General features: G+C 43.2%; 1 long non-coding RNA gene across 1 annotated transcript in view; it reads right to left on the bottom strand.

Moving 5' to 3' along the window:
• Nucleotides 1–6,457: 6,457 nt before the first annotated feature.
• LOC143836771 (uncharacterized) overlaps nt 6,458–26,109 on the bottom strand; it is a 174,392-nt gene continuing 154,740 nt past the window's right edge. The window contains exons 3-4 of the long non-coding RNA XR_013230725.1: nt 9,369–9,465; nt 6,458–6,627 (exon numbers count right to left, since the gene is read on the bottom strand). This is a non-coding gene — a long non-coding RNA (uncharacterized LOC143836771). The remainder of the gene's footprint in view (nt 6,628–9,368; nt 9,466–26,109) is intronic.

The raw sequence follows: 26,109 nt of genomic DNA, 5'->3' as shown, positions 1-26,109 counted from the left end.
CCTGGCATAGTTTTATGCTCATATACAAACCGTTCTTTACATTTTAGCCGTCACATGCAATACAGTTGTTTAAACATCCCCCCCCCCCATTGTGCGGATCACAAGCCCAAGGAAAAGTTTATAGGAGCCACTCTAGGTTTGGAATAGCTTATAAGTGCTGCTGGAGAGATAGCAAAAAAATAAAATAAAATGCAACTGCTTCACCGGACAGTTAGTCCACTTTGTACATGGCTGTTTCCCCTACTCCCACCCTGCTGGCAACAGTCAATAAAAGATAACTCAGAACTACGGAAAGAGAGATGTGTTCTGTTTGTTTTGAAGAACATGGCAAGAACCATCACAGTGGGACCGCCCGTTGTGACTAATGACAAAATTCCTTGTAATTGGAATAGATTTGTATTGCAAGCTACGTGAAACCCGGCAAATGCTAGCAGCAGCCACATGATTCAGTCCTTGCTGTGAGCTCAAAAAGTTGGAGTTTGCCATGAGTTGGATGTACTCTGATGACGGCTCCATACCAACAGGATGAGCCCAGGCATTATGGCCTACTGGTTTCAAAAGGACTTAAGGCTGTTTTCCTTAAGTTTCCTGGCCTTAAGAGGTCAGCCATTTTATTTTCTTTCCATGTGAGCCCTCATATACAAATAGATCCCTCACAGGAAGAAACCACCATCCAAACTTGACTGTACACAGAGACATAAAAATCAGATATGATGTCTTTTCCCGCGTTGGGTCTGGCTTCCCCCAATCCAACTTTCATTCCAGTCAGATATCAACTGCTCCAAACACGTTTATTGAGTGTCACAGGGAACTGATTTGAATCAGGCATTGGGGAAGGAGCTTCATGCTCCCCTCCCGCCATACTGTTTTCCCAACATGGAACAGCACTGGGGGTTTTATTTGCTCTACTCAGGGACTGCATGTCTCACTATGGGGAAAGTGCATTGGGTCAGAGGAATCCAGCATGTGTTTGAGGAAAGCACATCACAATCAGTTTGACTCTGAGACCCAGTTTGCTATCATAGTTAGAGCAGCCTTTCTCAACTTTTTTTTATCATTGAGAAACTCCTGAAATGTTCTTCAGACTTCAGGAAACCCTAAAAGCAACACTAATGTGGAGAATTTGGTTGAGGAGCAAAGCTGTGTACATCTCCACCCTTGCCACCCCCTTCAGGCCCATCATTGGACATTTGGGGGGGGGGAAGGTTGGCATGACCATATATGTTCATATCTCCTGATAAATGTTTACATTTTAAAAATCTTTAAAATTAAATAACTCCTACTCATTCAAGAAACACTTCCAGACCCAGCAAGATCCCAGGGTTTCACAAAATCCTGGTTGAGAAAGGCTGAGTTAGACTGATTATGCATGGAAGCAACCACGCTGGACTGCTGCTGGTCCTCACATCGGGGTGGCATGCCCCGCTGCTTCCCGCATATGCGCGGGGGAGACTACCCCGGTGTAGCATATGCACAATGCCAGGGCTGGAAAGCCCAGTGTACTGCCCAGCAGTGGCGCTGGTGGGGGGGAGTGGGGGGCATGGGACCCCCACCGCACAATGGCAGGGGAGCGGCATGTTGCTCTCCCACCAAGGTGGGGGTTGGGGAATGCCCTGGCCAGCTCCGTGACTCCACGGAGTTGACAGGGGCATATGGTGTCCCCTGCAGGGACACCATAGGTCGGGGGAGGAGCTGGGCCCAAAGGCCACATGCGTTTTATACCTTCATGCAGAAACAGTCTAGATATTTGTTATTGCAGTAACTGCAGGAAAATATGAGCTACATAAAGGAATCTAATATCAAATTTACCACGAGAGGTAGCAAAAAAGATTTCCCTCCTCAAAGTAAGTAGGGACACACAAGCATAAAAAAGTGAGAAGGCAACAGAGCCCACAATGAGGAAAACTCTAAGCTACTTGGTGGAAGAGTGAGATAAAAATAGGTTTGACAGACAGACAATGCAGCCAATTATGGGACTCTGTGTTACTGCAATTGTAAATGCTTAAGTTAATCCATCCTTTTCAGCAAGTTAGGCTGAAGAATAATGTGTCTTAGGGCAGGGGTAGTCAACCTGTGGTCCTCCAGATGTCCATGGACTACAAATCCCATGAGCTCCTGCCAGCATTTGCTGGCAGGGGCTCATGGGAATTGTAGTCCATGAACATCTGGAGGACCACAGGGTGACTACCCTGTCTTAGGGCACAACTGTGAGTGATGAGCTTTCTAGTGAAACTCTATGGGGCTTTCCGCACTCCTTCAAAATCGCACAATGGTTGCCAATTGAAAACGCTACAGTTTTGCCATTATGCACAACGTCGTTGACAATCTGCCACACACCTGAAACCGATCCGCAAAAAGCGCTTCCTTGTAGCGCTTTCAGGGAAATCCCCAAAAGTGGATTCACCCTCCGGAAAGCGCTACACTCCTGCAACCAATCTGCAACACTAGCGGGAAAGTTCTGTGCGTTACCATTGTTGTGGTTTCTACAAAGTCCCGCCCCCTGGCTCTCTCCTCTGATCTTCCGGCGAAGCAATCGCCATTTTTTTTCTCCGAGCGAGCAGAGATCAACGCACCAGCGAGCCTCCGTTTAGAGGCTTCCCTGGATTCAGTCCCTCCCCAGAGCTGTTTAGTCACTAAGCACAAACAACAGAGAAGCCCGTTTGCTGATGTATTTTCCCTTTATTTTTCACACTGTTTTTGGCTGAAAATCGCGCCCGTGAGGGGGGGGATTTTTTTTTCACTCGGGGGGAGCGTGGCAACGATGAAACGGCAGCTCAAACACACCTGCCAGCTGGATGGGTCTGTCCGTTGCAACGAATCAACGCATATTTGTTGCAACGGGTGTGTTTTTTTTTTTTAAAAACACCTTTCTTAAAGGGAAAGGGGCTGTTTGGGAGCATGCTAACGGCTGCCCATTGGCTGCTTGACGGCCAGGGGCGGGATGAGCTCGGCAATAGCGCTTCCTTTCTAGCGATATTTGCTGAGACCGGAAGCTTGTGGGAAATGATGGAAACGCAATTGGATTCCACTACAAAGTCAGGTATGCATAATGACGAATTCCACTATTTTAAATGGCGATTTTTCGTTCAGCAAACAATTTGCTACAAGGATCCCGGTGCGGAAAGCCCCTATGCATTCAACAAAATGGTTGTGGACATGTACTGTCCAACAAATGCTGTGGCGTTCCCATGTGATTCTATAAACTAGCAGGATTTATATTACATTGTTTATTGTTTTAATGTGCCTCAGCCACCTAATTTATACTTGTTTCACTTTAGCCCTGAGCTGTGTTCAAAGAAAAAAGTGCCCCCCTTAAGTGTCTCACAAAATGAATGAACTGCTACAGTGCAGCATTTGAGCTGAGCTGAAAAATTAAAAATCACTAGAGAAATATGGCCTTTCTACCTGTTTTCAACAAACCATGGGACTTTGCCCTGAAGTGACATATTCCGGAGCAGGTCAATTGATTTCACATGGATTACTTCAGAGTAAGCACTTGAAGAATGGAGGCTTAATATGCCCTTCATCCTCAGACATTCAAAGACCCAGCAGGGACAATTCTGACTTAAATATGAAACGCCTTACATTTGCTGGGATGTGACAGGCCATTAACTTTTTAATGCTTTTGTGGTACAACTTTGTATAATGGATCTGTGGAGGAATCAAGGAATGTGGAAATGAATTCCTTCATTTCAAGAATACAGAGAACAAAGACAGGAACACAAGATATGAATGGGTATCCTTCCCATGAAAAAGAGGTTTAGCTGCTAACGTATCTAATCGCGACACAGAATTGCTACTCTCTTTGTCTTTCTCCCCCTGGGTGTGCTCAGATCTTTGGACATGTGCTTTTTTGATAGTAGCACGAAGGTACATTTTTGAAAGATTAGGAACAAAACACGTTATGATATAAACATTAATAATTTACCACTGTATTAAATGAAAATCTATCAATATGCTGTTGAATTATGTCTTTCCAACACACTTCAAGCTTAGGGATTCTACAAAATTTAGTGAAATTCAGTTCCTCATACCTTCCCCCACTGCATTTAACGGGGGGGGGGGGGTTTGCTTTAATTTTTTAAAGAACATAAATGCAACAACAAAGAACCAAAAGAACAAAACCCCCAATCAACTCAGGTAACACACAAACACTCTGAAATGTGAACTATTCCAATTGTTATTGACTTGCAGGAGGGCACCTTGGGCTCAAGGAAGACCCTCACACATTCTTTGTTGGCTTAAACAAAGCCACAGCTTAATTAACTCTGCAGGAGTGTTGGCGAAGCATGCGAATGGGAGCCTGACTTGCAGTCAGCTGACCACAAGAACCCAGATTCCAGCAACACCCTGGGGCCCACCCTGTTTCCCTGCTGGGAACACGGGTCCCCTTGCCGCTGGGATCCCACCCAAGGGAAGTGTCTAGTGGTGCCCTGGGGACCACCTGGTAGCCCCACTGGGAATACAGGTTCCCTTGCTGCTGGATTCCCACCACAGGGTAGTGTCCACTTGAGGTGCCAAATAAAAGGGCACACTTCCCTTGGCCCCACCCCAGGCCACCCAGCACTATAAACCCTGGGGTGTTAAGGAGGTGCCTGCCTCCCTTGGTCCCACCACGGGCTACCTGGCACTGCGAGCCCCATGTCTCCCCAGCCAGACCTGCCACCTCATAAGGAGGTCCCTAACTTGAGGAGCCTGATGCACAGACCGAACTCCCCCCCAAACAGTCTCCATCCCATGCCGAACTGCCAGCTGTGTTGAAATACAATTAAAAAACATTTGACAGTGGCCATTTAAATATACACAGTATTAGCCAACATAACTGTGTGGGTGGGAGGGAAGCTGTTTCAGCAGCAGTTTGGCAAAGAGGCTGGGCCCCTTACACATGGCACCTTTTAAGGTGCTCCCAGGCCCATGCCTCCCAGCCCATGTTGCGAGTGCAGCATGCAACTGCTGTGCCCACTCTGTCTGCCACTGGGCTCATCACCCCAGCATGTCTTCCTAACCTCCTGGCTCCTCCGCCACATCAATGGCAGCTGGAGTTAAGTCTTCACCAATTTTTATTTTTATATCAACTTTCTAAAACAAATCAAGATCTTTATCTCTTGTCTCTAGTCTACGCATCAACAATCTACACAAATTACAATATGAGAAACTCTTCAAATAATTCATCAATTCAAGCCACACTATATTGTAATCTTCTTTCTTTCCCTCCTTTAATTACTTTGATGTAAGTGTAATGCTCTGCCATCACATTTATTGTTGAAGATGAGATTTCTGAACAAAAGAGCAAATATTAAAAGAAATATTGACACGTGTCCCCCAAATACAACTGGTTTTATAAATTTATACACAACAATGCAGTATGAAATAAATAATCTGCATATGCCAATGCTTGGCGTTAGTGCCTTTGAATGGATAATGTGATGTGCAATTCAAAATGCAAGTCCATTTCCAGTCCTGAATAGGTGCAGGGAATATTAGTTTTCCTGTTGCCTTTATAGGCAAACACTGGCAGGGGCTCATGGGAATTGTAGTCCATGAACATCTGGAGGACCACAGGTTGATTACCCCTGCTCTACAGTTCACCCTCCAAAGTACCCATCTTCTCCAAGGGAACTGACCTCTATAGTTCAGAGATGAGCTGTAATTTCTGAAGATCTCTAGATCCCACTTGGAAGATGACATACCTTTTTCATAGGAAAATGAGATGCCATGGAGATGTGGTTACAGAACACCTAATGTACCCTGGCTAATGTGGAGAAGGCACTGAGTAACTATATAAGATTGCCCTATGTCCTCTGCATAAGTTTCTTGCAGTTTCTGAATATTCTTCAAAATACAGTTTGGTACAGCTTTCTCAGAGGTCCTACAGAGATCTCTGAGGTTTCCATTATACAGGAGTTGGATCACATGTTATGACGAAAGTAAGTGAGCCGGAGTTTCATGATTTTGCCTACTAATGATATAACAGAATTAATATGCTGTAGTATTTCCTTGTTTGTGATTTTTGCTGTCCATGGAACCTGAAACAGCCTTCTCCAACACCAGAGTTCAAATGAATTGATTCCTCTCTTGTCCATTTTCTTAATTATCCAACTTTCACAGCCATAAGTGGTAACTGGAAATATGATAGATCTAACTAATCTACATTTGATAGTCAGGCTTATATCCTTGCTTTCCCATGTTTGGTTCAAGCTCATCATTGCTGTGCAACAAAGAGCAATTCTATGTGTTACTTCCATACTGCAGTTGCCACTCACATTTATTTGTGATCCCCAAAAAGTGAATTCTTGAATCCATTCAATCTCTTCACTATCAACTGTTTTTGTGACATGTATTTTTCCCCCCAGTGGTCATTATTTTTGACTTTTTAGAGTTCAAGAAAAGAGCAAATTTCTTGCTTACTTCACTTACCTTTGTAATTAGCTGTTCTGAGCCTTCCTTAGTTTCTGGCAGGAGGGTATTGTCATCAGTATACCTAAGATTATTTATATTCCTTCAGTGAATCTAAATTCCTTGAGTTCAATCTCTCTCATAATGATCTCATTATGAGAGAGGGGGAGGACAGGATTGCCCAAATGGTGGCAGGCAGCCAGCAGAACTTGTCCATTTAGAAAGCAACCTCTACAAAAAGAGAGGAGGGGGGAAGTGTCAATATTTTGTGCAGATCGACCATAAATGAATCTGCAATAACCCATTTTATTTGTCATATTTTACTCTACCTTTTCTGGATGGTTCTCTCACTCTCCATTTCGTCCTCATAACAACCCTATAGCAGGGGTAGTCAACCTGTGGTCCTCCAGATGTTCATGGACTAAAATTCCCATGAGCCCCTGCCAGTGTTTGCTGGCAAGGGCTCATGGGAATTGTAGTCCATGAACATCTGGAGGACAACAGGTTGACTACCCCCGCCCTATAGGATAGATCAGACTGAGAGAGCATGATTGAACCAAGGCCGATTTGATTTAGTGAATTTCATGGCAAAAGCAGTGATTTCACTGTGATTTCACCCAAGTCCAAGCCCAACACTGTAAATACCATAGTTTCTGAGTATGACTTAGTATGCTTTTCTGTCTCGTATTTATTGTGGGAGGAGTATATTTATTGTGGGAGGAGTGTATTGATTTACTTACTAGGGGCAAAGCCCGTTGTATCCAGGAATACAATGGGAGCTAGAGTGTGGGGGTGGTAAAAGTAAGTCAGGAGTTGTTGATTCTGGAAGGACATGTGGATGCATGGGTGTGTTGTCTGGGTTGTGGTTGTGTGGCTGGGCATGAGGGTGTGTGATTGCAGAGGGTTGTGGCATGGATGGGCATTCAGGAGACTTTGTAGGTTTTAGAACAACGGGCGCTAGAGCTTGGCAGTGTGAAGAGGAAGGGGAGGGGTTATCCAGTATGTATGTGCATGGGGTTGAATGTGTGAGCTGTGTGGGGAGTTGTGGTGGCATGGTGACAAGTGAGGGCATGGGAGTAGAGAGATGGGTGTCAAAAAGCCGTGGTTTGGAATATTTGTTCAGTGTTGGAGAGGACTGACCTTTGTGAATTGTGGCATAGTGGTTACAGATGAGCTTTCAAGAGCCATATCTTCTGATATGTGAAGGGAAAATCAGACTGTTCTTAGGGGGAGCTTAAATGGCAGTCAATTCCTCACTATTCTGGATTCAACCTCATTTCCCTTCTTGTGTGAATTAAGCCACAGACACCGACATATCTTCCTGCCCTAACGAACATGAGGTAGTCACAGTACACAGGTGTCTATATCCAGGTGGGGGGTCTCAGAATCTCCTGGAAGTTCAGCTCATCTCCATGCAGTTAGGCTTAAGGGAAAGCTCCCCCCCTCACATGCACCTCTTCACAGGAAATGCACGTGGCCACAGACACCCCTTGGCTAGCACAATCTGTTGCTTGGCTGGTGATGTCTGCCCTCCTGAAGCCTGATGCCTACTGCTGGCAACTGGCAACAATCGTTGCTGGCAACTGGCAACAATTGTTGCCTAATAATAGTGTATCACCTAGTTCCCCCCAAAGTTTCACTGTCTACTTTCCTATACAGCTAACTCAACTTGAAATTCTGGAGCACTTATGCCTTTGATTTTGTAGGACCTTCCTGGAAAAGACTGATTTTTACTTACCAGGCCAAAGTTGAGAAAAGTCACTTCAGTTCCCATGTCTCTCCAGCCATTTACTTGTTCATCATTTACAGTTTCGGGCTGTCAATATTATTTATTTAGATCTTCCTGCACTTTCCAGACTTGCAGGACCAATGCTGGTCTGTCTGTCTGTCTGTGCCCCAAAATACACAGTTCCTGGTAAGGGCTGGCCAAACCCCATAGCTCAGGAGGGACACACCTGCACCACTGCACTCCAACCTCAGTCTGCAAGGCTCTACCATCGTCTTTAGATCACTGCTCATCTCTATTGTAATGATCAGCTCTGCAGGCAAAAATGGCTACTTTGGAGGGTGGACTCTGAGCCATTGTACCATTTTAAGGCCCTCCTCCAAACGCCCAGGAATATTTCCAAACCAGGGGTAGCCAAACATAGAGGGCTCTCCCTCCGATTGGCTGACTCTCCTTTCCCCACATTCTCATCGTCACCATCTGTTGCAGGAAGGTAGCAGACCTTGGCCCCTGGGCGCAGACTCACCGGGCACCTTCCTGCTCTGTTAGTGGTCTGAGGCAAAGGGGGCGAAGTCGTCGGACATGACAGTTAGCATCGGGAGACACAGCCTGATTGGACCATAGGGCGGCCTGCCACTCAGGTGGCAGGATGATGCAGGCAGGAGCATTCATTGGCCCTTAAATTTTAATGCCCAAATGGACATTGTGAGGCCTAAAGGTCATTAGGCCTTTTATAAAAGTTACAGATCTGGGGTATCCTGAGGTGGTATACAACATAAGAAATAAAGCAACATGAAAAATTAAGCAACTCAGTAAAAATGACTCCACCAATGAAAAAGCCATCTCATTTCAGCAGCCCATGCAAACCAGCAGTAATAAAACAACAGAAATGGAATAAAAACGAATAACAGACATGCAATTATTAAGATGTCCATTGTGAAAACCTCATATCTACTGTTGCAAAGAAGTGAAGCCAGCCTACAAATATGTGAGGCCAGCCTGCAGAAAGGCAGAAGAAGGCAAAGAAATAAAGGGGCCAGATTTCATACATCCCTTACAGAGACATTTGCCATGATGTAATTAGGGGGAAAAACTTGCTAGAAAATGTAGCACACATTGTCTGCGATGACACTGTAAGTATTCAAGAGCAATTTTGAAACAGCGTGCTGAAATGCATTCCTGACTTCTTTCATTTAGGGATAAGGCATCTACAAATCATACCAATGGCTTATTATGCAGAACTTACATTTTAAAGGCACCGTCTCTACCAACTGTCCTTTACTATCCAGCTGTTCACGAGTGGAGCGATTGAAGCTCCAGGGGGCCCATTCCTTTCATTTGATCTACAACAAAGAATACGCACAAATTGAAAATGCCTCTATTAACGCTGTATGTCTGAAATGCTGAAGTTACAGAAACTAGCTAATGAATCAAACTACCGAACAACCAAACAGAAAAAAACAGGAACAGATGTCTGTTTACCTGGTGCTTCCGCATCAAGAAACCCCCTGTTACAAGCAAGTTAAAATGGATATATCTCATAATACAGCATGTGTCTAATGTAAGTCTGCTGATCTTGTTATGTTCTCGTACAGCTGCAGCAATGCTGTCTCCTCAGCTGAAACAAAAATGTTGAGCCACATTTTATTTTACAATGTCCACTGTCAGCAGCTGTAGGTGTCATCATGATCCCCGCCATGGCTCCCCTCACTATGGCCCGGTTCTTTGAGGATTTCTCCTGCTGCCCGGCTCCCATATCAGAAGTCAGTCAAGCTAAAAAGAACAATGTTAAAACCGTAACAGTAAGGTGCAAGGCGGGGGCTTCTTTAGTTTAACAATGGTTTTAAAATAGACCCCCCCCCAGTTACTTTTACCCTACTGAGACATATAGTATTGGATGGAGAAGCAAAATGGATAAGGGAACGGCGTGTTTGTGGGCTCTGGAGCTTTCAGATTAACTTAATGAGGTCGCAGGTATGACCTCTTTATTACTCGTCTCTCACATAGAGGAAAAAACTCAAATCATTCTTTATCCCACATTTCTTCTCATCCCGTTTTGTCCTTTTTTAAAGAGAGAGGGGGCTTTTCTCAAACCCCTCCATTTAGCATGCATGGCATTCAAAGGCAACAGTGAAACCTGACTTCGCAGGAGGCACACTGGTATTCTGTCGTCAGTGCCGGGTCCCTTGCAGCTATCTTTGTTCATCCTTAATGCCATAAAGGAGCTGGAAAAGATTCTTCAGAGGAAGGATGTGTTGCTGGCGTTTAATTCATGTTATGACTATGTATGGGTGACATTCATGACTATGTATGGGTGTAAAATCTGGCCAATGAAGAAAGCGAGCTGATCAATTTGAAATGCGGTATCGGAGGAGCACAATACAGATACTGTGGGCCGCCAAAAAGACATATAAGTGGGTTCTAGACCAAATCGAACCGGAACTCTCCGGCAAAAGTCAAATGACTAAACTGAGGCTATAGTAGTTTGGTGACATTACGAGGAGACAAGAGGTGCTGGGAAAAGCAATAACGAAAGGAAAATCTGAGGGCAGCAAGAAAAGAGCAAGACCCAACATGCGATGGATTGACTCAATAAAGGAAGCCAGGGCTCTCAGTTTGCAAGACTGAAGCAAGGCTGTTAACGACAGGACCTTTTGCAGACCATTCATTCATAGGGTTGCCTTGAGTCAGGAGTGACTTAATAGCACTTGATATACATCCTAGGAAGAAGCTGATGAAGGTGGGCGTTGTTTGTCATCTCAGATCCTTCCTTTGTATTTTCATGAATCCAATACTTTCAGCTGTTAAAAGGGGGGCTTTGCACCTCTGTGATTCACAGCATTGCCATGTTAGAAGCAATTATATAACACACACAATGTCTTACTTCTTGTGTAAGCCAGTGATACATTGGACTATATGCCCTGCAGAGTTCCTGCTTTACTGAAGGATGAGTGATAGTGTGGTGCTTTACTTCCCCCTCCCCAAAGGCAAAATCAAGCACACTGCCAAGGGAGGGGAGGAGACCTGCCCATTTGCCTCTCTCTTCTTCCCCTCCACAGCACTGACTTTCTAATGCCAGTAGGTGCAAGCACTTCTCTGCCTATGGCTTTTTAGCAGGTGCAGATAAACAGAACAAAATAGGTCATGCAGACAGGGCCCTTGACTCTACAGAACCAAAACCCTTTCCAACGCCCCTGAAAGTAGAAATATTGTGTACCACCAATAAAAAATGATCCAGTTATGTCTTGATGAGTAAAGTTTGAACTTCAGTCCTTTAAAGTGAGTCCAGTATGGGACAGCTTCCGAATAGTGCAATCCTAAATATATCTTGTGGCTCAGAGTGGTAAGGTAGCAGACCTGCAGTCTGAAAGCTCTTCCCATGAGGCTGGGAGTTCAATCCCAGCAGCCGGCTCAAGGTTGACTCAGCATTTCATCCTTCCGAGGTCGGTAAAATGAGTACCCAGCTTGCTGGGGGGTAAACGATAATGACTGGGGAAGGCACTGGCAAATCACCCATATTGAGTCTTGCCATGAAAACGCTAGAGGGCGTCACCCCAAGGTCAGACATGACCCAGTGCTTGCACAGGGGATACCTTTACCTTTACCTTTTTAAATATATCTATTGGTAAGACCAGTTCTGTGGATCTTTCGTCTACCTAAGCAAGTTTACAAACCTTCCTAAAAATGGGTACCATCTCTCCCAGGGGGTTCCCCTTTTTCCTTTATGGATTAGTTACAGTCAGATGACCATACAATATTATGTAGCCAATCAGATTTCGCTACCTTATGGCATTACTTGATCAAATGAGGGAAATGAAAGTAAATGCAAATGTTAGGGGAGGCATTTGCTTGAACATTGCTGAAATATTCCCCTCCTCAAAAAAAAAAAAAACCCTGTAAAAGCAGCTGCACCTCAGGCCAAATTTAAAGCCACTAGACACTTGTCAAAAGTCCTTGGGTCAAACAGTACTTTATTCTATGGGAACCAATGGATTTAGCTCTATATAACTTCATATTTGGATGTCTTCAGTTCTTATAAGAAGACACATTATTGCAGTGATAAATCTAGCCAAAGAGAAATCACTTGAATGATTCCTGACAGCTCAACAGTTACTTGTCTTTAGCTAAGAGTTCAGGATAGGGACAAGAGAAGTTCTCACTTACTGTGTGTGACAAAAGGACTTTTCCCTACAAGATCTATTCCATATTATCAAGAATTTATGGATGCCAGATTTCTTCCGTCTCTCTACATGATCTCTCTATTACAATTGCTCTGAAGGACTCCTTTTGTACTTTTCTTTGACGAGGCCGTGTAAAAAGGTAGTAATTTACTATAGAATCTGTAGGGTTTTTTTTTTAAAGAAGAAAAGTGGAAAGGATTTCCCAGCCCAGTGTCTATGTTAGACAGCTTAAAAATGACAACAAGACAGAATAATAAATGTGGTTATGATCTCAAGCTACTGAAACCAGTGAAGACCATTCTCATTTGTCATGTGAGCTGGCTAATGAATGGGCAGATACAGCGAACTGTCGATAAAATTAGAGCCAGATTAGAGGCAAAGGAAGCAAATGGTGGGTTTGTGAGAGCACACAGCCCCACCTGCTTGCACTAGCACTTGGTAGAGTAGTAGCCTAAGTAGCAATCAGCCTCATCCCTCGCAGATACTCTGTAGTCATGTTAAGAGGTGAGAAGGTAGGCCAACACTTCCCAATGTGATGTATTTATCAGACCTAGGCAGAGTCTGCACTTACTTTGTTTATTCCATTGTCAATCTTGTTGAATTCAGATCAGAGCCATATGGAAGGGCGGTATAGAAATCAAATAAACAAACAAACAACAAACAATTTGTACTCGGGTCTTCCTCTCCCCCCCCCCTTTGAAACAGGGAAGTGTTATGCACGTAGTTCAGAAGGGGGGGGGGGAGCCAAGACTTTTTCTTTTCTTGAAGGGGGGGGGGGGAAGAGGAGCCAAGCAGGGAGCCTCTTTCTTTTCTTGAAGGGGGGGAGAGAGGATCGAAGAAGGCAGAGGAGGGAGAAAAAAATCCAAGACCGACAGAAGTGGAGAGAAATTAGGGGCTTCTCCTTTAAGGCAAGCTTGTCACATGATCAGGTTTGGAGGAGGGCAGGACCCAGTAATGGGTTTAAACTACAACTACAACGATATAGGCTAGATATCAGGAAAAAATTTTTCACAGTCAGAGTAGTTCAGCAGTGGAATAGGCTCCCTAAGGAGGTGGTGAGCTTTTCTTGGATGCTTTAGGATGCTTTGGGCTGATCCTGCGTTGAGCAGGGGGTTGGCCTAGATGGCCTGTATGGCCTCTTCCAATGCTATTATTCTATGATTCTATGAGAGCAGTGGGAAATAAACAAACAAACAAATAGATAAATATCACAGTAAGATTCCAAGTGCTGGAAAATCAGAGTAACAGCAACAGTAAGTGAATTTTTAAAATTCTCGGTAAGAAAGAGCTTGAGTGACAGGCAGTTCCAAGCACTCTGATTGGCCAGCAACAGCTCAATGGGAATTAATATAGTAGCTGTGTGCTAGAAGGAGTTTATTCTGATTCTGGTTCCAAGAGCATTCTGCCTGTGCCTTATTTAAATACTTTAGCCAGAGTTTACTAAAGGCTGAAACCAGATTACACAGTGTCTGGAGAATTGGGACAGTTATTTTTGTAGAAGGAATTTGGGCAGTGAGGTGATATCCCCTCATTCAGACCAAAGGAATGGGGAGAATTCTTTTAGGGAGAGAAGGAGGATCCCTGCCTAGTTAAAAAGGTGTGAGGATTTCCTTAGACTTGTATGACAGAAAATGTGCTTCAGACTCCTCAGAGGTCAGAAGGATACTGATCTAAGAAGGGAACAGATTTGTTTTGGATAACCACAGAAACAAAAAACCTTCTCAGTTGCAAAAAAATCTCAATATCTAAGAAAAAGCTTCAAAGCCTCTCATAATCCTGTAACAAAAATATTCTGTATCACAGCTCCCAATCCATACAGATCAATAGCCAGTAATGTCATGAATGACTACTTCAACACACACCAAATGAGAGGGTTTAAAAAAAAATAATCCCCCCCTTTTTTTTTACTGATTTAGCTGACTAAATATTTTCCTGCTGACTAGAGAAGCAAAACAAAAACAAAAAAAGGGGGGGGGGAGAACTTCATCTGGGAGTGTGAACCCACATATGAAAAAAAGCCAATTGTGTTGTTCTGCACTGTTAGGAAGAACTATCGTAAAACAACCTGCTGAATAGGCTGATAGACAGATGAACATTCAGCAGAAAAATCTGCTCTGGTTTGGACCTGGTGAACAGGACATAAGCTAAACCAGCAGGTTTTCAGAATCCCTATTTAATAGATTTAAGCTTAGATTTAAAGAGCAGAAGTGCTAAAAAGGATGGGAAGCATAAGAGCAGGAAGAGAGAAAACTAACTGTGTGCATATGTGATATATATATATGTCAGTCGTTCAGATGCCTTATTGTTTTTAGTCTAGCCAAACATTCATGTATCCCAAAATCTTCTTATGTTGAGGACTTCACTGAATACAAAAGGCTAGAGCGTGAAAAAGCTCAGCCATAGAAAATTTGTTTTAGATAATCTGCATGGAACTACGTCTGGGACTTAACAGCAAAGCTGAATCGAAGTCTGAGGAAAGAGAACTGCTGCTGTAGGCGATTCCCTTGCCCGCCGCCCATGGTGCGCCTGGACATAGCTTCTTGTATCAGCCTCTATTTTACTTTAATTGTGATTGCCACCCTCCTGGATCCAATTCAATTGCATTTGTCGGTACAAATAGACATCTTTTTTCTTGCCAAAAGGCAGGTTTAGAACTGCAATGAATCTCTCTCTTCTAAGCTTGCTGGAAAAAGGCTCCTCAGCCAGCGCAGTTTAATTATGGATCCTTCTTCCATTATTATCGCCTCATTTGAAATAATGCAGCAAAGCAAAGCAGAGTTCAGTGATTTTTTTCCTCTTCTAAACAGCAATACTTCAGGAGCTTTGTGTTTCTTCAAAAACAGCTGGGAGTGGGCTTATAAGAAACATCTAGCACGGGGAATTATTCCATCTCTAAATACAGGTCAAGCTGCATTATTAATTATCTTTTTTGCGTACCCTAAATGTGCCTGTGAAAAGGTGGGGCAAAGTCATATCCATTGGCTCCACCCTGCTGAGCATTTAGGATTTCTGATTCATGGAACCTATACATGTGTTGTGTTTACAATCTGATACCCAACTTTTTCAGCAACTGTACTATCTGTGTTCAATCTCTATGAAATGAATGCTTATATGGTCCTTGACCTTTCAGGAGTTGAGGCAGAGATCTAAGCTTTGAAGGTGATGATCTTGCCTACAGAGATACCATGGATTTGGGGGTGCTCAAGCCTCAGAATGCTCGTCTATGACGCAAAGACATGGGGGAGGGAGAGAACTTCAGCTGGTATTGAGTATGAATCTTCTGGATGGCTTATTCCTGATATAAATATTGGGTTGGATCCAGCCAGCTTTTTCACTCAATCTCACTGCCCTGCTCAGGGTGGTCCATGCTAGCCTGATCTCATCAGATTTCAGAAGGTAAGCAGGTTAGTACTTGAATGGGAGACCACCAAAGAAGTCCAGGGTTTGTTATGGAGAAGCAAACAATGGCAAATCACCTCTGTTTATCTCTTGCTCTGAAAACCCTATGTGGTTGCCATAAACCAGCTGTGACTTGATGGCACTTCTCACTACCACCATTGCCTCTTTTCACCAACAGAAAATCTGTATCTAATCCACTAAAGAACCTATTCATGTTGCTTTTCCCTGGCCAAGTGAGTACTACAGTACACTCATCCTGCAACCAGGACTGTAGAAACCCTTAGCTGGGGATTTAGCGCTCGATTTGTATCTGCCCATCTAGAACTCAAGTCTGACTCTAATAGCCAATGTCTTCATCTTCTCAATTGCATCTTACCTGCTACGTCCTTCCACCATGTTGTCATCTCTACACCATGCTGGGGTATGTCTGTGTTGCCTTAGCATTATTATTATTATTATTATTATTATTATTATTATTATTATTATTATTATTATTATTATTATTATTGAATTTATTTCCCGCCACTCCCTTGCGGCTCGTGGCGGGTTACAACAGTATAAACCCCATAAAATACATTAAAACCAATTAACATGTCAATATTAATGACTACCTGGCAAGAGCGGCTAATCAACTACCCATTCCCCCTTAGCAAGTGGAGAGGGGATACTGATGGTACTCATGTCTAATCCCAATCCTCAGGTCCCGGGGGGGCGTAGGTGTTAAGCCTGGTCTCAACCGTAAACCTGGCGGAAGAGCTCCGTCTTGCAGGCCCTGCGGAACGATGGAAGGTCCCGCAGGGCCCGCAGTTCTCCCGGGAGCTCATTCCACCAGGCAGGGGCCAGGACCGAGAAGGCCCTGGCCCTGGTCGAGGCCAGGCGTGCTTCCCTAGGGCCGGGGACGTATTCTCAGCAAGCAACCCTTTGAATCTGTGATACCTTTGCCTTCTCAAACGCTATTTATGGCAGGTTCCAAATTTCTTCCTTTTTGTTAAAATTGAGCGAATGCAACCATTTAGCAACCTACTGAAACAATGCAGAATAGATGCAATCACATAAAATCCACCAAGCCTATAAATATGCCAAGAAGCCACTTACAGGTAGAGCAGATAATATTGACGGGATGGACCAGAGGTCTGACTCAATAAAAGGAAGTCTTGTGTATTTATATGCTCACCCATGATACTAGCCTCAGCAGTCAGCAGGGCTTCTTCCTGACAAGAGGAAGTCAGAAGACTAACAATATGTAATATGGAGCAGAAGTATAATTAAAGGGCCGCAAAGCTGTTTCAAAGTTAACCCATGATGATACGAGAAGGAGAGATTTGAGAGTCTATCCCAGGCCCAAAATAATCAGTTCTGATGCAATTTCAAGACTATTTTTTCCTTATTAAATAATTATATGTTCTCTTTGCCTTCCACAAGAGTGTACAAAGACCGGTGTGCACTGGCACTAGAACAATTAAAGAAAAGAAAAAGCACCCAAACAAAAATAGCCACCAAAAAGACAACTGTACACAGCTCCTGCCTCAACTGCAAACAATGACACAAATGACAAGACCAGGGCAAATCCACACAACCTGCAGAATTAGAACTGCATGAAACATCTCTTTCTTCTCCTTTCTGGAGGGCTGAAATCAGAGCCAAGAACGATAAAGTTGGGGCTGCAGCAGCTGCAAGAGATTGTACTGTCTGTGATGATCTGAGTTTGTAATAGTTATGTTGGAGGCATACCATCTCAAGTACAGAGCGATATCTATGTCTCTTGGAATTTCCTTTCTGTGCTCACGATGGGTCAGATGAGTATGTGTTCATAGGCAACAGATTTAGGATGAAGAAAAGGAAGTCTTTGTCATTCAATAAGGAAATAAATACTGGGATCATTATCAGTGATGGCTACCAGCATGCCTTTCATGGTTTAGCCATGACGGCTAAAGGAAATTTCCACACCCAAAAGTGGTAAGCCACTGAATACCAGTGAATAGGAAGCAAGACCTCTGCCCCTACCTAGTTCATGGGTCTCTTCTTCAGTAATTCAGAAATTTAGTTCATGGACTGCGCATGCACAGATGTGGCCACAAGCTGCAAGTCATTTGTTGCTCGTTAAGAAGGAATGATCTGACCCAATTGCCCAAGTGCTTACCGTGGAGGCATAAATATACTCAGTATGGTGCTTCAGATGAAATTGTGATAGAAGACATCAAGGCAATCTGATCGGGAAATGGCCTTGCATGTAAGTAAGTTCAATCAGTTTGCCTGGCAATCATGCTGCTGAAGTGCTCTGCATCCTTGTTCTCAGATGCGCCAAAGAGTCTGGCTGTGTGTGCTTCAGTGTGTGCTTCACACCCCTAAACATGCTTTGAACAATAGATCTGAAAAGTGCTTATTGCTGGCTACACTGTACTCTTGCTTTGGAACACCTACACATTTCTGCCCACCCTTTATTTTCTTACAGTTCTGAAAAGATGAGTTAATAAAGGAACAGCATAACCTATTTGTTATGAAAGCTCCTGTGAGCCACTGTGAGCCCCTGGAACAGATTACCCATCGTATAATACCTGCATTTCCCTCCTGTCCTTTTGTTCATTTTTTTTTCAACAGCCTATTAAAATGTGTTAAATATGACTGCTTTGGAAATGGGAAGTACACAGAGATGTACCAAGTGTGTTAAGGAAATAAGTATTCCTTTATTGCTAATATTATTATTCCTTTAAAAGGAGACACACATCCCTCTCAAGGACAAACAAATGCTAAAATCAATAGGGGAATAACTCATAAGCAAGAAGCCATAAATTGAAGTTTCAGCAGGGCTTAGTCTATAAACACCTGTTTACAGGAAAGGTAGTCACCTTCTGGAACAGAAGTTCTAAGGCTGACAGAAAAAAGATTTGTTATCCATAATTCTTGCAGTGCAGAAACAGGATATAGACCAGCTTTAAACCTGCCACGCTGTCTGGTCTTGGTATAATACCACAGCAAACACTGAGCATGATTGAGCCAAAGTTAAGCGCTTTACGGTGCAATCCTGATCATAGCTATACTCTTCTAAATTCGTTTCAGTCAATGGGTTTAGACGAGTGTGATTCTATTTAGGATTGCACTGTTAATGTCATATTGATTTTAATGGAATGGTTAAATGGATGCGCTTACAGTTTGTTGGTCCAAATTAAGATTACAGCTTTCCTTCCCACTACAGATGTCACATTAGCAAAGGATGGCTAGGAAGATTGTTCTATCACCCAATATTACTGACCTGAATGGGATGTTTTTATCTTCTTGTATCATAATTGGGATTTGATTAGAAATGCATTTATCGGCTTTTGGCATCATTGTTTTTCCAATGTATAATCTATAGTCATGCATATTTTATGGCAGTTCATGCATTTGAGGAAGTGGGCTCTAATCCATAAATGTTACACCGTTGCCTCAATAAATTTGCTAGTCTTCAAGGTGTTTCTTTGTTGGGTTAATGTATTTGTTGCTACCATGCAACAACATTAGGGGCCGGGCAATGAGGCATTCAGACTGCTAAAAGATGGCGGAGGATAATCAAGATGGGGAGGAAGGGATGCTGACTAACATTCCATTTGGATAAGGAATAATAACAATGCTTCTTGAAAGCATTTCCTATTCTGGAAGTTCATCCAGAATATCAAAAGTTATCTATCAGATCCTATGACATTATTTACCATGTGCTTCTTTCCAGCCACTGCACATGCTTCCTTACACTATGACGGCCTCTGCTGCTAGTACTTCTGTGTGAGTAATAGCTCCTTTCTATTGTGTGTATATGTGGGATCTTTAACCTCAACTGTCATTCCAAGCAGCATCTGTTTGTGCTACAGGGCCAGGTTGTGCCTGAGTAATAAATAAGGATGTTGACTAAACTGGACTAAACAGTCTCAATTACTGGAGAAAAGACACACATCTCATGGTCAGGTCATTAAACTGATGTACTTGTCAAGCCTGAAATCACTTGTAGTTCACTCACTCTGCCTACGTGGTCAGATCCTTTAAATGATCAACAACAAATAAGTTGGGTTGGCCTCTTCTTGCACTTGCCCCATGACCAGTGTCTATTTGTGATGATTTCCCAGCAACTGATTGCAAGATGAGGTTCATGGACAGCTGTGGCAGCAGATGGATGTTAACCATGAGGAAGCAGTCTGTAATCATGCAAATGGACACATCCAGATTTGGATGACCTCAATTGCCCAGTGAACTATGGACTCCCTGATCACAATCAGCAAGTGGAACGTGAGATGAATGGGCAAGTTACCAAGCATTCCTGATTGAAACTCCTTTCCCTCAAAAGGTGCATGATCAGAAGCATCTATGTTTGTCTCAAATTTTTGTGGCAGCTGACACCTCACTAGCTTAGAAGAGAGATTTGAGTTAACAAGACTTGAAGTTTGGAATCAATCAGGTCCTAGCCCTATATTTTTAAAAATCAGTATCAAAATTCATCAGTTATTGAAAACAGCCTTCCAAATATGGCATTTCCCCCCATCCCTTGGAAATCACTGTTCAATATATATATCCTTGTGGTTGAAAGTGGCTTACAATTAATGTAATCACATGGAGTTTTGATCATGCAGAAGCAATATGGGATGGCAAGCATAATATGGCAGTAACCTTTGAATGGTGTAGTTATGAATGTCTCCCCCCCTCTGCTCCCCCCAAAAAACTTTTGAAGATAAAGACACTTATTTTTATTTTCTTATTCTATTTTTTCTCTTTTGGAAGATTCATTTCTCTTTCATTATTACCTTCAGCCCTTGCAGTTGTTGATGTGAAACACATCTTCTGGTACATGTCCTGGGACAGAAATGGGTACAGATGTGACATCTGTAGTCCCATCCCTGGAGTGTGCCAGAAGAGGCATGGGGCAGCCCAGCAGGAGCCAGGATCTTCGCTGCCCAAGGCAGCCGGGGCAGTTGTGGGCTGGCACAGCAGTAGCTGGGGCCAGTGCTACCACAAAAGCTAAGGAGAGCAGGAGGGAAGGGGAAGGTGGGGAGGAGTTTGGGTGTGTGTCTGAGGGAGGGAGAGGGACCAGGGAGGAGGTCAGGGGGGCAAGAGGTAAGGGGGGGTGAGGTCGGGGGGAATGGGGGGGAAGGAATTTGTGCATGTGTGTCTCTGAGAGAGAGGGGGGGGAGGGACCATGGGACCCCATTATGTGTTCCACATACCTTGTGAGAGACAGGTTGTCACTAATTTATTTTATGTTACCTCTATTCTGTTAGGAGGATAGGAAGCTTTGGAAAGACCATGACTACCTCTGAGCATATACAAAGTGAAATCTTGCAGAATTTCCCTTCCTGCCATTCTTCCCTTTGAATTTTTCTTTGATCATAATGAAATGTGTTAGAAACTGAATAAAATTCCTAAAAAGAAGATGAGGTGGATTTTTTTAATTTCAAGGAAGCAAAATTATGATAATTCCTATTAATGACCTGACCTTTGAATCAAGATGAAAACAGGTAAGTAAACTGACATCCACTGTAAGAGAAAACATAACAGAAAGTGAATATCTTTCCCCATCAAATGTCACATCTCCTTCATAGAGGAGCGGCTATGTTACTTAAAAATCTTAAAAACCAAATTCTAAATCTATAGCCACACACAAACAAAGCATCTCCTGCCAATTTGAAAGAGCATATAGTATGAACAGAGTGAACACAGGTGGGATCGGCGCAAACCACCTGGTCAGCAGATAATGACTTCACAGTGTAATCCTATATAGAGTTACTCCTGCCTATACCCATTGAAATCAATGGACACAGACTGAGGAAACACTGCATAGGAATGCCCTTTTCGTATACCATCTGTTAAACTATCATCCGTTTTATTATACCAAGAGAAGGCAAACACTAAAAAATACTCATCCATAACTTTTCATAAGTTAAATAAGGCTCAACAGCTTTGTTGCAGGAAAACTCCCATTAATGAAGACTATCGGCAACGTAAGAACCAGATGGGTTGAGAAAAGAACTCCCACTCAGCCAATATTCATGCACAATCCAAACACCAGGAACAATCTGAAGGTAACACAACTGTCACGGTAGGCCGTTAACAAACATGGGGAAATATCAAAGGAAAATCGCATTGTTAAACAAGAGATTAGCCTGGTTAATTTACCACTGCCTTGTACCGTGGCTTGTCAAGTACTTAACAATATTATTACTAGATTCCCAGACATAACAGGTTACTTACTGAACCCCTGTGGAGCCAGAATACAGGGTTACCATTTCATGTTTATTGTTGTACAGTCCTGATTTAAACCAAGGGTAGTGTGGGAGGTGATATGTAAACAAGAGTACAGGAAAGACCAGAACATGAAGAATAAGAAGGAGAAGGAGAAGGAGAAGGAGAAGGAGAAGGAGAAGGAGAAGGAGAAGGAGAAGGAGAAGGAGAAGGAGAAGGAGAAGAAGAATTGGAAGACAAAGAGCTCGTTTTTAATACCCTGCTTTTTACTGCCCGAAGGAGTCCCAAAGCCGCTTACAAACACCTTTCTCTTCCTCTCCCCACAACAGACAGCCTGTGAGGTAGGTGGAACAGAGAGAACTCTAAGAGGGCTGCCCAGTGAGAATAACCCTATGACAACTGTGACTAGTCCAAGGTCATCCAGTTGGCTGCATGTGGAGGAGTGAGGAATCACAGCCAGTTCTCCAGATTAGAGCCCATTGCTCTTAACCACAAGCTAGCGCTCATGAATTGACTGGGGATCAAGCTCTCACTCAGTTATGAACAACACAGTCCTAGGGTTGGATTCAGTGACTCCCTTCCACTAAAGTGGACCCTATGACTTGCTTCTGCTAAGTGTTGCTTCAGGGGGGAAAGGCTTCCTCCAATGTAGAATGAGCGCTCATTCTTGGGAGTCTCCACCCGCAGTCAAAAGTGATGCAGGCTCAGACTCAGGTTTGCCACCTTGGTGAGAATCAGGTACAGATGCATCAACTAGGAAGGAAAAGCAGGAAAATAACAGGTACCCTTCCGGGAAACAAAATTGTTATGAAACAGAGAGGAGAGTGCTGAATACTGAAGCGCTTGTGAGTGAATGGTCATGAATATGCATAGACCAGCTTGCCCCGAGGCACTGAAAAAATTCAGAGAAGAACTCAGTCTGCAGCATTTCCAGCTGCTTATGCCATTGGTTGGTTACCTAATTTTACTCAAAATTCATTAGGCATTTTAAAACTGTTACTTACTATATACTAGTTTGAAAATATCATTGTGAAAGTAGGGGCTGGGGTCGCCATTGTTACGATGGGTTGTTTGTTTAGTATTTTAGCCTAACTTCAGGAATGTGTCTTATATGATTAATGTTCTTCAGCAAACCCCTCCCTCCCCCACATCCCGTTGTTATTGAAACTGGCTGTTTATAATTACAAAGTTGGAGAAGGGAAAGGCAAGCACAACTTTCTTATCATAGCTGCTATTGGATGCCTTCTGCTGCCTCCCATTATATTAAGAATTAAGTGGCATTTTAAATTATCATTTTCAACTCATCTCCCCTTTATTTCTCCTTTTTTGTTCACTGCATGGACTTTGGGGGTTTACTACAGACTGTCTTGCTGTTTTTGATTTTGGCAAACAGAAGCATGGGGAGGGATTATTATTTTTTCTTTTGTCCACATTCTCCTGACCCTCCTTGCTGCTATTGTCCCTCCTCTGTTGATGTTTTGGCATCATTCCACATTACAGCACAGACTTTGACAGCCAGTTTTGTGCGGTGGTTAAGAGTGGCCACTTCTAATCTGGAGAACTGGATTTGATTCTCCACTCCTCCGCATGAAGCCAACTTGGTGACCTTGGCCAGTCACAGTTCTCTCAGAGCTCTCTTAGCCTCACTTACCTCATCTGCTGTGGGGAGAGGAAGGGTAGGCTATTGTGAGTCACTCTGGAGAGGAGCATGGTACAGTGGTTAAAAGTGGCAGCTTCTAATCTGGCAAACCGGGATTACCCACTCCTCCACATGCAGCCAGCTGGGTGATCTTGGGCACCCTAATAGTGCTGTTCTGACTGAGCAGTCCTGTCAGTGCTTTCGCAGCCTCACCTACCTCACTGGGTGTCTGTTGTAGGGAGAAGAAGGGAAGGCTTTGAAACTCCTCTGGGCAGTGAACAGCATAGTATAAAAACCAACCTTTCCTTCCTTCCTTCCTTCCTTCCTTCCTTCCTTCCTTCCTTCTCCTTCCTTCCTTCCTTCCTTCCTTCCTTCCTTCCTTCCTTCCTTCCTTCCTTCCTTCCTTCTCCTTCCTTCCTTCCTTCCTTCCTTCCTTCCTTCCTTCCTTCCTTCCTTAGTGATTCTGTGTCCCATGTGATCTATCCCAGCCAACTGAGAATCACATAAACAATGGGATGAAATCAGGGGCAAGTTGGGTAGCTCATCCAGTTGTGCTATGTCAGTGAAGAAAATCAATGGCAATAGAAAACTCGAAAGAGCACTGCTACCTATACCTATAGTAGTGGAACTCAATAAATGAAACCAGGTAGGAAACACATGCTGAACAGGATGAGTTTGGAATGCTACATGGGCAGATTTTGGTTCACATTTTTGAATAAAGTAAAAAATTCAGGAAGCATGGTAATCAGTCAATACGTAAAAGATGATAGATTAGATTAATGGAACAGATCCATGGAGGAAAGAACCATCAATGGCTAATAGCCATGGAGAGTCAAGGGAACTTTCACATGCCACATCAGTACATCTCTGAAACACAGTTCTAGGAGGCAACATCGGGAGAGGGTCTCCATGTCCTATTTGCTGGCCTTCCAAGGCAACTGGTTGACTACTGTGTTAAACAGTATATTGGTTATATAATGTAGCATGGCTCTTCTTATGTTTAATTTCTCCTCCTTTAAATGCAGTGAGCAAACAACGAACACCAATTCAATTATGTCAAACTACAGCCCAAGATAATATACATTTGCCTGGCCTTTATGGAGGATGCTTTCATCTCAGTAAGAACCTAAATCACAACACTATTCTCTGATCTGAAGGAAGTGCTTTGGGAAATCTTTAGGCAGTGCTACAGCCATCTCACATGCCTTCACAAATTAGCAGTAGACTGAAGCCTTCATCTTACTACACCTTAAATCTGAATATGCCAGGCAAACCCTAACATCCCCTGGAACATCCATAGCGGGCTCCATAGCTGTAGGCAGAGCTGTAAATGGCAAGGAAGAAATTTTGGAAGAAAATTATGTCCACATGTATGTGTTTACCTGAGGACCTTTTAAAGTTTCTTCAATCTTTGAGGAGCTCTGAAAAAACTCCTATGAAACATCTACAACTGAAATGCTTCTTAAGATAATGTAAATATTTGTAATAGGAAGAGTTCTCTATAAGACAATGTATAGCTTTACAGAATGATAATTCCTTTGAATTCGATCCTGGTGGCCACTTCACTCAGGCTTGCCCAATTCCTCTTATTTCTACAACCCATTTCCCATATGACTTATATATATGCAGGCCCCACAATACCCAGTATTTATTAAATGTAGTATTTTTTTGTGGTTGGAGGCTCGTTTGTCGCTCGTAGAAAAGCTGGTTGGCTACTGCCCTATGTATGCTGGAGCTATATGTAACAGTCAGACTGCTTGAATTTTTGGTGACCCTTAAAGTAAAGATATGGATACTGTGATAGCACAGTGTGTAGCAGTCTGCAACTGTCTCTCTAGTAGTGATTATATTCAATTTCGATTCTCTAAATCCATGGCATTTTTCATTTTGATATTTCATAAATATGCCAAATAGCACGTTTTTATGTGAATTAAGTAGTTAATGATGCATGAGAGATTTGTTAAGCATTTAAGTAAGTTTAGGTTTGTATATTCTTAAAGTTACCACCATGAGTCCAAAATTTCAAGAATATTTGCATCTCTAAATTGTACGTAGCCATAGGCTTGTTTTTAAGTATGATCGTTTTAGGAGGAAGCCCCTGGAATCTACTTTGGTGGAGATTCCATTGTGATGGTGCTAATGATGGGTCCATATCACTAGCCCCAAAGTCCACAATTGGCACAAAACCTAGATGCAGCTCCAAGGGATCCACAAAACAAGCTGAGGCATCTCTTTAAAAAAAGTCCATTAGCCATTTATTAAAGTCCAGAGAGAGCACAGGAGGTGTCTGCAACAGGTAAGAATTGCTAAAAGCAAGGATCTAAGGTACAACTAGGATTCATATAGATAATCCCCCATCCACACACAAATTGTGCGCCAAAATCTGTTCCTACCATGGCTAGCCTTTTATCATCAAAGTGAGAACCAGACAGAGCATTTGCACCTGGGTGCCAATAATCCAGCAAGACTGCTTGGTGCTTTAGACACAACACGGAAAGAACACAGAATACCCCAGATCAGGGGTAGTCAAACTGCTGCCCTCCAGTTGTCCATGGACTACAATTCCC

This window comes from Paroedura picta, chromosome 4 (genome assembly GCF_049243985.1).
Source record: "Paroedura picta isolate Pp20150507F chromosome 4, Ppicta_v3.0, whole genome shotgun sequence".
In the NCBI taxonomy this organism is placed as follows: Eukaryota; Metazoa; Chordata; class Lepidosauria; order Squamata; family Gekkonidae; genus Paroedura; species Paroedura picta.
This window is presented reverse-complemented; position numbering and strand designations above follow the sequence as displayed.